The 12,336-nt window shown below is 50.6% G+C and overlaps 1 protein-coding gene and 1 long non-coding RNA gene across 3 annotated transcripts in view; one reads left to right on the plus strand and one right to left on the minus strand.

The window, feature by feature from the left end:
* Positions 1-12,336, plus strand: part of Nav1 (neuron navigator 1) — a 255,490-nt gene that overhangs the window by 83,968 nt on the left and 159,186 nt on the right.
* On the minus strand, positions 2,786-4,379 carry LOC114698129. 2 transcript variants are annotated; one of them, XR_005093024.1, is made up of 4 exons: positions 4,264-4,379; positions 4,013-4,121; positions 3,607-3,801; positions 2,786-3,194 (listed from the first exon to the last, which is right to left on the minus strand). It is a non-coding gene; the product is annotated as an uncharacterized LOC114698129 (long non-coding RNA). The 2 variants fall into 2 exon arrangements; XR_003735300.2 differs by lacking the exon at positions 4,264-4,379 and having other exon boundaries at positions 2,787-3,194; positions 4,013-4,253.

A 12,336-nucleotide genomic window follows, 5' to 3' on the forward strand; every position in this document is an offset into this window, starting at 1 on the left:
AGAGCATCTGGTGGTGTCCCTGAAGTCCCCGCCCCCCAGTGTCCTGCCCATACCTGTTGACAAAGCAGTTGACTGGCTGTATCAGGCATGCATCATGCGTAAAACATGCTGCAGCAGGGACATGTGGGACATGAGCTCATTGCCACTTCCTCTTCCAGTTGTTGTTGTTGTTGTTCTTCTTCTTCTTCTTCTTCTTCTTCTTCGTCTTCGTCTTCGTCTTCCTCCTTCCTTCCTTCCTTCCTTCCTTCTTCCTTCCTTCTTTTCTTTTTCTTGTGAGGGGGGGTTTATTGAGACAGGGTTTCTCTGTGTAGTCCTGACTACCCTGGATCTCACTCTGTAGACCAGGCTGGCCTCGAACTCACAGAGTTCCTCTACCTCTGTCTCCTGAACGCTGGGATTAAAGACGTGCATCACCACCTCCAAGCTATTTCCTGGTTATTGATCATATTATTTTAATACCAATATGTGGGAGATAGGGGACTTTTCTTTAAGCTCAGATATCGCCCCTGCCTGTTGGTGGATTCACTGTGTTTGATGAGCAAGGAATCCGGAGTGAGCAGTCTGTTGCTCCTGCCTCCCCTGTGAACCAGGGTTTCCCTTCCCAGCTGAGCAGAAGCCACCAGTCTTGCCCTGCTCTTCTCATAAGCATGGGGGAGGTGCAGGGTCCTAGGAGGGGTAGAGAAGGAGAATGCCAAGGAGTTCTCTCTGCCCTTCTACCACTCTGCCTGGAATAGAGTCCAAGCGGGCACTCTTGATAATCTTCATATAGCGGGAAGAAATTTTCCCCATAATGTCTTGCCACCATGCTGGGGTGTTGGGGATGGCCTTCATATGTGCCAAAGACTGTCCACAGCCAGCTGTTCCTTCTGCTTTTGCCCTGGGGGCAAGCGTGTAAGCCTCCAGTCCACAGGCGCTTGTTTGCCTTCCCTGACTATCCCAGGGTCCACCTGGCTCTTCCAGGGACAACTTGGCTTTGGGCCCGTCTGCTCACACTCAGCACTGGCTCTCTCTGCAAGGCCATCAGCAGATCTTAATTTGAACAGGCAAGGAAAGCAGGGCTTGACTCTGCCACATGCCCACATGTGTGAGGCTGTGTCCAGGACCAGAAAGGGTCGCCTTGAGGTTTACATGGATTCCTCAATTACTTCCACTTTGTGGCGTGTTTGAATGAGTGCTAAGTGGACACACACTGAAGGGAGCTTCTCTCTCATAGAAACACGTGTCATTGGGGAACCAGCCAGAGACTCTGCTCTGCCTCCTTCTCATATGAGGGTTGATTAAAAAACAAAAATAGACCAGGAGGGGGCTACGCAGTTGGCCTCCTGCTGGGAGGTTTTACTTGTCGTCAGTGTCTTTTCCCTTGATGAGCAGACTCTGTCTTAAAGCCACAAGTCCACTGTGGATTGGGGTATAGGGGTGCTCATTCTAAGAAGAGTGGTCTATCTGATGTGACTTAGTCTGGGGCAAGAGTGAAGTAGGAGCGCTGTGCCCTCTGGGAGAGCGTGAAGAGAGTGTTCTGAGCTCATTGCTGCAGCACAGAGGCGAGAGCAAACACCCAAGAACACAGTGAGTGAAAGCTCCAACAGACCTTTAGTTCCTGGACCCTGGCCTCATTTTCTCTGAGGAGGGATCACCCTAATGCTCAGCGATTGATGGCGAGTCAGCAGATGGACTGAAACCAGCCAGTGCCTCCCAATTCCCCAAATCCAAAACGATAAAGATGGCCACCATTTATTAAAGCCCACTATGTGTAAGCACACACTAGGTGCTTCTTACACAAAGTCCGTTGTGAACACAGTGTGGCTCTTCAACACTGGCCTCACCCTTGTTGGAAAGGAAACACCCGAGGCCCTGAGAGGAGGCTCTGACACCTGTCTGAAGACCCGCAGCTCCAGGCCGTGCCAGGATTCCGACCCTGCTTGTCTGTAGGTCACACGCCCTTCTCTCATCCCCTGGCCTTTCTGTCTGCCGCCAGGACTCACTGTGGTGACTGCACACCGTCCAAGCTCAGCCCAGTTGCCGTAGACCCCCCCACCCCAAGTGGCAGGGAAGAAAATGGGATCATGAGCCCCAGCACCTTGTTGCCATCTCCTTCCATCCTGGCAGGCCCCAGGATGACACATGGCACCGCTGTCACTCCAGACCCATGTCATTTCATGCTGAGTTCACACCGCTGTGTTCCCTGTCCTCTGGGGACTTCCGGGCCAGGATAAGCCTGATGTCCCAGCCATCCGTGGAAAGAGACATGCAGACAATTGACCAGAAAATAGAGCAAGTACAGAGTGGATGATAGTCGGTGTGCTCCGGGGCTGTGTCCCTAATGGGGCAGAGGAGGCTGCAGTGTGGGCAGAGCTCAGAAGACCCTTTTCACATAAACCCCACGGCCATCTGGGACCAATAGGCTTCCCAGGAGTTGGGGTGGGAGGGCATAACACTTGTAGCAGCAGCTGCCACTTATTGTGGCTTTCTGTAAACCAGGCATTGCTGTAAGCATATTTAATCCTTCCAACAACTGCATGAGAGCTGGAGCCTGGCTCCACAGCTGGCCCCTCGGCTCCCCGCTCTCTGGTTGCTCGGCAAAGACAATCTCTCTGAGCCTCTGTTACTTTGGTTGTAACTGGGGGTAATAAATGACTTGGTTGCAGCTGGACATGGTGGCTTCACACTTGTAATTTCAGGGCTTTGGTGGTCCAGGCAGGAAGATCGGGAGTTCAAGGTCATCCTTGCCTCCAGCATGAGTTCAAGACCAGCAGGGGCTATGTGAGACCATATTTTTTTTAAAAAATAGTATTAAATAAATGAATGAACAAATAAATAAACCTTCCCCTAGAGGTTTGTGGGAATTAAGTGCTTCAATATAGGAAAAATACATAGGAGAGAGCCTGACGCATACTAATTATTTAATACGTGTCCGGTATTGTTTGTTATCAAGCAAAAGGCTGTCCTCATCACCCCTCCTTACAGATGGGAAAACTGTAGTACAGAGCAGTTAAATGATTCGCCCAACTTGGTCCATTCAGGATTTGAACTCAGGCAGTCTTTGGTGGGCATACCCTTAGCCATATGACCTTAGGGAAGAAGAAGACGACATGTGGAGTCCAGAGAGGGGGCAGTGCCTGAGGGAGAAGCAGTGAGATGGCCAACATGAAGAGGCTAGAGAAGGGAGGTCATCCGAGGTATCCTGCCAGAGGGGACTGAAATAGAAAGAGAAGGATCTGGATTCCGCTGCCTTGGAGGGGGAGCGGGGAGCGAGAAGACTGAGTGACTCCTCCTGACAGCATTTGGCTGGCAATGAGATTTATCTCCAGAGTAAATTGAACCCAGTAGGAACAATTTTAGCAAATAATCAAGAACTGCAGAGGCGGGGCAGCCTGAAGTCCCCTTTCCCATTGTTGCCCTGGGCCAGGCCCTCCCCACATCCCCCCTGCTAGAGGTGTGTGAGGGGCCCTACACAGTGTTTGACACTTTGAGTTTTCCAAATACGACACGTAGCGTTGAGAATGCCTAGTTTCCCTGGTTTCTCCCCACTAAGAAAACCAAGGCCTCTGCCTACCCAACCCCAGAAGGACGTCATAGTCAACATCAACCTTTTCATTAAACACTTACTATGTGCCAGGTGCATTTTAGAAGTTTGACCAAAATAGGCAAAAGCTTCCGTCCCTGTGGGGTTCACGATGCAGTTGAGGGCTGTTCAGCACTCAGCAGTACAGGGTCCACAGAGCATCCTGGAGATGCTTCAGCTCTGGCTTGTGTGTGTCCTGTCCCAGAGATGAGAGGCAGAACTCCAGCCTCATGACTCCCCTGAAATGACAAGCAGCAGTAGTGCCACACAGTTCCAGGTTACAGCCCATCATGGCGGAGAAGTTGAGCCATAGCGGAGCGGGAGCCGTTCCCGGAGAGCAGTGAATGCATACACACTTGTACTCGGCCCTCCCTTCTAGCTACCTATACAGTCCAGGATCTCCTGCCCAAGAATCAGTCCCACCCACAACGAAGATGGGTCTGCTCATACCCCGTGGGTGTGTCCAGAGGCCCGTCTCCCAGGTGAATCTAACTTTTGGTCAAGTTGACGACACCTCAAGCAGTCTAGGGCCATGCCCCTCTGTCTGGAGTCCTTGCTGCTGGGAAGATGAGTAGCGAATAGATGAGCTAGTTGATAGCCGCCCACCTCTGTGCTTTCCCTGGGAGTGACACCCGATTGGTGAAATTATTAAGGCCACTCCACATAGTTAAAAGGGAGGTTTATTTTGTGGGGTAACTTACAAGTGAATGGATAGTTTACAGAGTCTAGGAAAGGTGTGGCATAGACTGGCGGTGTTCTCTGGAGAACTCTGCTCTGTTTACCTCCAGCGTCCAGGGTCCAGGAACCAAGAGAGCTGGTGCATCTGGATCTCGGGTCTTCAGGGTCCTCTCTTGGCCCCACCTTGTAGGCGTGACAGTTTCCGAAGCCTCCATGAGGGTTGGAACTTCCAGATCAAAGCTGGAATGGCTACCCACTACACACCCCTGTCCTCATCCCCGGATCCTGTCTCCCTTGGACTTGGCTTCATCCTGATGGCTGTAGGGAGATTCGCTCTCTAACTGTAGACAACTGCTTCAGCTTTCTTTTCTAGAAACCCCAGTCCCTTGTTTAACTATTATGGGCCAGTGAACCATGGGGAAGGCCTGAGCATAAGAGATGGCCTGATTCTTAGGAATCTCCCCAGACAGGCCTCTGTCTTGCCCAGCAAAGTCTGCGCAGCCTCCTTAGTATTCTGTACTGTGATCTTTCTGGAAATCCCAACGTAGGTAAAGACCTGCAGGTGCTTTGTCCCAAGGAGTCAAAGCTGTGCTTGTCTCAGTACCTCACAGAAGCTGCAACAGATCCTCTCACATCCCACATGGCCCCTTTGGCAAGAGGATTAGAGCTCCTGGCTCTGCCCCTCAGGGCTACTTAGTAGACTTACACAGAAGGCGCTCCAGGACAAGCACTTGAAGAGTGAGGCAACAGACACAGGAGTCACGGACAGTAGGCACTGTTTTCCATCCTGTGTGTCACCCTGAGGGGCAGGAGTCCCAGACTTCAGGGGAAACTAAGGTAGGACCAGTGAGTTCCATGTCTCTCATCGCAGAGCAGGCAAAGCCCCGGGAACAGGAAAAAGTCAAGAAATAGCTGACTATACCTTCTGGGTTTTTTTTTTTTTTTTGGTTTTTTGTTTGTTTGTTTGTTTTTGTTTTGAGACAGGGTCTCAATACGTAGCACTGACTAGCCTGGAACTTGCTGTGTAGATAGACCAGGCTGTCCTGGAACTCACAAGAGACCTGCCTGCCTCTGCCTCCCAAGTGTTGGAATTAAAAGACACAAGCCACCACACCAGGCTGTACTTTATTCTAAAGATTTCACTGATACAAAAAGAGGGTTTTCTGCAGTGTAAATGGGGGATCAAAGAGCTAAGGGAACTTCCAGAAGAACTCAGCCTCCGTGGAAGCTGGAGCAGGGAATGTGGAGCCTGAGACGCCACACTAAACAGGTCCAGCCCGGAGCAGGATGCTGTGAGCTCACTGCATCCTTCCTGCTGTAGAGGCTGGGTTCATGTGGAGGCAGGAGGAAGCAGCAGGCTACCCGGGGATAAAACAGGACTCCGAGAAGGTGAAGTTCTCATCTCGGCTCTGAAAGCCCCGCCCATGCACCGAGGACTATTTCTAGGGTTTGCAGAGCTATTTTCCTGTGCCAAGTAATTGCCAGTGATACCGGTTAAAAATAATTGAAATATGAATCCCTCTGTTGAATGCTGTGTCTTATTGAGAAACCTAACAAAAACTCTAATAAAGCTCGGAGGTGTCAGTGGGCCAGTGAGAGCAGCCACAGAGTGAGAGTGTCTTCTCTTGGGACGGTGCTTGCTCAGGTGTCTCTGGGCCACGTCTTAAGGTGGGTTGCGGTTTTTTTTTATTCATACAGTTATCTTTAACTGTTTGAAGCTCCGGAACTTCCTTATGAAACTGATGGACGTTATGTCTCAGAGACAAATGGCCAACATCTGGGCATGTGGCCGATATTTGGTGACTCGGTCTACTGACCTCCTAAATCTGGTCTGTGGATACAGATCACAAAGTTATTTCTGTGGTAGGATGTCATCAGTTGGGTTGGCAAGACAGCCTCAGCTGTGGGCCTTGTGTTTTCACTCTGTGTGGGGGTTTACTTGGCCCTCAGTGAAGCAATAGGGCTTATTACAAATAGGTCAGTTATTTCCTGAGGGAAAATGTTGTATAAGACTATCTCAGAGGTCCCATGTAACCTTGTGATTCAGCAGTGTGAGACACGGCATGTGTCTGCTTTGACTCTGGGTTAGACCATAAAAAAAGGATACATGGTCATGCAAGTAGTTTGCTGGTTCATAGTGAATATGTAGTCTCTCTCTCTCTCTCTCTCTCTCTCTTCTCTCTCTCTCTCTCTCTCTACTCTCTCTCTCCACTCTCCTCTCCCTTTGCTTGCCTGAAGTTTCCTATCTCATGCCCATAGTTGCCACGACAACCAATCTAGGCTGGTCTTAGTCTATGGACCGTGTAATCTGGGCGATACAGAGCTCATCTGAGGCTCAGTGTGCAAGAACCATCGTATCTGTGTGTATGGGACAGTTGCCACAGTAATATATAGGGCACATAATATACACGTGGAAACATCTGGACTTCGTGTTGACCAGAGAAGCAAGGGGATGTGGTTTTCACTGGTACAATTTCAGAAAGAGTGCCCTAGATTAGGTATTTCTTCCTGCTTTTTCCTGCTGGAAGTCCTAAGAGCAGGGGAAGGGGAGATTCCATACCCTCTCACCCACCTAATTTACAGGACCAGTGGAGGTGCAGAGAAAACAGGCATCTAATGCCATGTAGCAAGTCCAGAAGAGAACCCAGGACCTCCAAGATGTGAGATTAGGGTAAACCCCAATCTCAAGCTTGTGGAGGCTGTTAGGGTCACTGGAATTGAGAAGGACAGAATTCATGAAGCTGAGGCAAGAAAGAGGCTAGCTGTACTGTGCGTCACTTCCTCTGTCCACGGAATGCCCCCCCCCCCCAGCTCCCGCCTGCCCGCACTCTTCTCTCCCTGGATGCAGTGGGCCAGTCTTAACCGTGACTGTGAGCCTAAATCCACTTTAACCTCTGGGGCAGCAAGTGTAGGGTTACAGGATCTCATGTTAAGGAGGCTCCATGCTTCTTGGAACAGTATGCAGCATGAAGCAGCTCTCCAGCTACAGCTACAGTGGCTGAAGGACGTTGTGGAAGGTGGTAGGATCCCAACTGACCGACATTCAAAGTCTAATTATCTTGGGTACCCCCAGTATGGTCTTGGGCAAGTTTCTTTCTCCATAAAATGAAGACAGTGGTACTCCCTGACTCATAGGGTTTATGAAATAAGGTACATAATGTGTGTAAGAGGGCCCCTGGTACCCGGTTCCTGTGGGATCACCTGTCCTCAGTTCAGCAAGCCTCAGTACATACGTCATCACCGTCTGTCTTACGTAGGAGGCTTTCAAATCAGTGGTGGCAGAGGGTCCAGCCCCGGGATGCAAGTAAGCAGACTCTGACTCCGTAGCCCTTGACTACAGTCAGCGGGCAGGAAAGGCACAAAGTTGTGTGGGGCGGTCAAAGAAGACTGAGCAAGGAGGCCTTGCAAGAGGTATTGGACCTGAACACATATAAAGAAAGGCCAGGCAGAGCGGAGGTGCAGGGGTGGGTTAGACCTGGACAGAGACAAGGAGGAAAGCGAAGGGGCCAGGAGGTGATGCCAGAGCTGTGAAGGGCTTGTGTACTGGTCAGCACAGGCCTGTGTGGCAGCCAGGCCCCAGAGGGTGGGGGGTCCTTACCTGCAAGGCCACCCAGACCACCACGTTAGAGATCCTCTTCCTGCAGATCACAGAGCTGTAGCTAATGCCTGCAGATACTGAGCCCATGCTTCCCACCTCCAGGACAGCCCTCTGAGAACGAGCCACCAGGAAGAAAGGTCCCATGCTCAGGCGTGGGGTCCAGAACACCCGGCAAGAACACGAACAGCAGCCCAGCCCTGAGCTAGACTCTGCTGGCCCCAGACATTCTAGCCGTGGGGATCCTGAGGAGCCTGTGGCTGGAGGAGGGGCCTGTCCTCTGCCCTTACACACCAGATCTGGAGCAGGCTCTCTTGAACAGCCCTCAACCCCTGTTACCTCAGGTTCTACAGACCCCTGGAAGAGGGTCAATGCCTCCCTAGACTCAAGGAGATGTCTAGCTGGCTTCAGATCCTGTCTCCTCGTGTGACCGGAAATGATTTGGTCTTCTTCTCCAGGCCTCCCTGCTCCTTTCTGTACCATCCCTGCCCTGTCAGAGCTCAGAGGAGGGGAAGGCCATGCCCGGAGTTCTAAGGAATGTGTGCTGCAGCTTAGGGTTGATCCACATTTCTGTCCTCTTGGGATTGGGGCAGGGGCAGAGTGGGGGTTGGCTGAGGTCTAGAACCCTGGTTCTATTACCTGCTTTCAGCTTGCCAAGCCTCATTTTGTCTAGTAGGCAGGCAGCAGACCAATCTAGGAGGACTTCCTGGAGGTATAAGCATGCTGGGGCGTTGTGTGACATCACTGTGTCCATTATTGAATTTTCTTGTCCACACAGGAGTAAATGGTGAACTCTAGTCCTTGTTTAGTACTAATGCGTGTGCCAGACAGGCTGGGCTGTGAGAATATCTCGGACACGCTTGCTCCTTTCTCTCAGAAGGGCAGGAAATCTCCCCCATACCTCTGAACGCAGCAGAAGTTTGGGGGCATGAGGTAGTCTCACAGCTAGATATCCCAAGGTCATTCCCCGAAGATATGGCTTTTCCTGAGAAGGGGACAAGGACAGAGCCTCCTGTCCTAAGGCTACAGAGAAGTGAGAAAAGATGTGGCTGGGCCGCCATCCCAGAGGCCTGGCTTCCACTCCACACTCCAGCTGTGCTGTCTCTCACCACAGGGTACTGAGAGGTCACCCCTGTTTACAGGCCCCACACATCTGTTCTGAGTCACGCATTCATTCATTTCGTTAGTCGTCATTCACCAACTATCCCTGAGAGCCCACTGTGCGCACAGGACTTTGATGGCCTTTGAGGACAAGTTCAACCAAAAAAATGGATTCTTGAGAAACACAAATAAACGCGTGATGAATGATGGCTACAGATGTGAGGAAATCCTTACAGAGGCCGGAGTGAGCTGTGGGGAGAGCTGGGGTGCCATCCATAAAGGAGAAGCATTCTCCTTCACCAGGGGTTGAGGAGAGCCGGGTTTGATGGCACGCGGGTAATTTCAGCGTTCAGAAAAGACTAAGGCATGAGGACAATAAGTTCAAGGCTAGCCTGGTGAGAGCCTGTCTTAACAATCCCAGCACACTGAGGGGCGGGGACCGCAGAGAGAGACAGGAGGATCTCTGAGTTTGAGGCCAGCCTGGTCTACAAATCAAGTTCCAGGACAAAAAAAAAAAAAAAATAACTGAGAGAGACAGAGAGACAGAGATTCCTATCCAAGAGTTGTACTGGCCAAAAACCTTGGGGAAATATCCTTGATCACTCTCTCTCCTACACACCCACATCTAGCCAAAGAGCAAATTCTAATGGCTCCAAAGTGTGCCATGGCTGACCACTTCTCATGACTGCCATCCCCACCACCATCTTTCAGCTGGATTCACCACTTCAGCCAATGACCCCAACAATTTGCCTCCACATAAGACTCAAAGTGATCTTTTCCAAGGGGAAGCCAGGTCTCTCCCTGGCCTGCAGTGCTATTCTGCATGACAAGTCCCTATATGAAGACCTCGAAGGCCCCCATGCCCCGCCTCCCAGCACACCTCTCGCTCTCTTTCTGCAGCGTTCCTTCCTTTCCTGGCCCAGCTCTTATCTCCCTTGCTGTCTTTGCAACACATCAGGAATTTCTTATTTCCCTTTTTTTTTTCTCCTTAGCATTTTTTATATTGATTTTGTGTGTGGGAGCCCAGAGGATAACTTTCAGGAGTCAGTTCTGTCACGTGAATGCTGGGAATGGAACCCGGGTCATGAGGCTTAGGGGCAGGTGCGCTTACCCACTGAACTATCTTGCTGGCCCCTCCTTAGTGCTTTTAAGTGGCTGGTATCTCTGGCTAATTTGCTGTCTTGCCCATTTGAACATACACTCCACAAGGACAAGAGTTTTTAGTTTTGTGATCCGAAAATTCCCCAGCAGCTAGCCCAGCTGACCCGAACCAGCGTGAGCATTGGGGACGGGCTTTCTAGAGACTTGGTGTTTAAACATCAGCTATTTCCACAGCCTCTAGCCTGGCCTTGCCCACATTCTGTCATCCCCAATGAGGGACCGAGTGACATAGAGAAATGACCTGGTAGAAGGAAGTGAGGATCAATAATAGATTTTACAGAGACAGGGGTTGTCCAAATCTTTCTGGGAAGTGACAAACAGGCACTTCACAGGAGGATGAGCCCAGAAAGCCTTAAAGAAAGAGCTTGTCACTCTTTGGGTTGACGGCACCCCCAGCCCTAGCCCTGGATGGATAGGCTAGGCTTGCAGTCACGTGGTTGCGTTTCCAGTCCTTGATCTCCGGATCCTGACTGTGGGCACAGAAACAAGTACCACCTGTCCCCGAACTCTGTCCTGTGCTGGGTGGGGAGCAAAGTGTGGATTCCTCTGCCCACTCCTGTCTCCCTCACACTCCCTTTGTCCAAGGTCACCTTTCAAGGTCATCAGGGCAGGACCAGTCTAGCTCACGTGTCTACCTTCTTCTCTCTTCCCTCCAGCTCCACTAACATTAGCCCAACTGGCAGAGCCCCAGACCATCACCCCCTCACCCTGGGTTACAGCATTTCTAGTCACAGGGGTGTGAGAATGCAAGTCCCACAGCATGCCTGTCCCTGGCCCTAGGCCTACATCTTCATTCCTCAAATTGCTTCAAGATAATAGTCAACAGATATGGTCAAATTACATAGCCCATTTCCACTACAGAAACTGGCAGAAATGGAGTATCGAGCTTGTTTTAAGAGACCGAGGGACTGAAGAAGATACAGATGCATCCAAACCAGCCTCTTTTCCCACCTCCCCAGGAACTGACGGGAAGCAGTCCTCACATAAGGTTACTGACATCAGCAGCACCCTCCTCCGTCTGCCCAGCCCATTAATGATCGTTGGTCCCAATGCAATGAACACTTGAGCCCTGGCGTTTTTTGCAGGGTAGCAAAGGGGGGAAATGACTGAGTAGGAGGGGCTCAGGGTTGATCTTGGGGATAGTATGACATGGCAGAACCCCCTCTTTTGAGGAATCGCTGTAGGAAAGGCTCTGTACATATCGGCTTTATCGACGGATGCCAGAATGGCTGTTGCCACGGCAGCAGAGCATTTGCACTCCAGGAGAGAATGGTTGGGAAACTTCAGGGGATGTGAAAAGAATAAAAAGGGCGAGATGGAGGTAGAGGTGGTATTAGAGAGCCTTGGAGTATTCCAAGATGCCAAGATAGTGTTTAAAGAGACCACCACCCGGCCATGGCAAGACCCTTTCAAGACAGGAGGAGGACTGGCAGTGAGTTAATTCATGACATTGTGCATAGATAGTATTTTACATCTCAGAAACTGACAGGTGATGTGCTGGGAGGTGAGTGGGAGGGAGAGGGATCCAGACTTAGACGGCAGGAAGGGGCGGTGCCTCTCTTCTGATACGAACAGATACCAACTTGATTTCAGCCAAAAGTCTGAGGAGTGATCTTTCCTTTATCTGCTCTGTCTTCTTCTAACGAGAAGCAGAATTTCTTTTTATTGGAGGGAGGCTGTTTATTGGAGGGAGAAAAGGGACTTGAGATTTGGGGAATATGATATCCCATGAGAGAAGCTGCAGAGGAACAAAGAGGATACAGAGAAGAGGAAGAACTAAGCTAACACGTGGAATCGAATAAGGGAGTGAGACAACCATGGCGGAAGGAAGGTCAGGTCCCAGGGGCAGTAGGCATCCGGAGCAAAGGAAATGCAGGTGGACAGACAGATCATGGACTAGGGTTTCATAAACTGCTGAAGGTTTTACTACAGATATGGACACCAGAGACGAGGGCTCAGGTTAAGCCAGGCGTTTTGGCTGCAGCAGTAGACGTGGGTGGATGGACCTAGGGTTGTTCAGTCAGGATGGTAATTAGCCAATTTCGTTAGCTAAGGCAGAGATGAGTTTACATGCAGGGGGAAAACTATCAACAACAACCAAGAACTTGGTAAATCAGCCCACAGGTATCCTTTGGTTTCTAAATTGTAATTTTAGAGAAAGCAACATTTCCACCGGATTGAATCAGGGAAATCTCGACTAAATTACAAGATGACAGGTGGATAAGAATGAGGACTTTAA

Source organism: Peromyscus leucopus, chromosome 15 (genome assembly GCF_004664715.2).
Source record: "Peromyscus leucopus breed LL Stock chromosome 15, UCI_PerLeu_2.1, whole genome shotgun sequence".
Lineage (NCBI taxonomy): Eukaryota > Metazoa > Chordata > Mammalia > Rodentia > Cricetidae > Peromyscus > Peromyscus leucopus.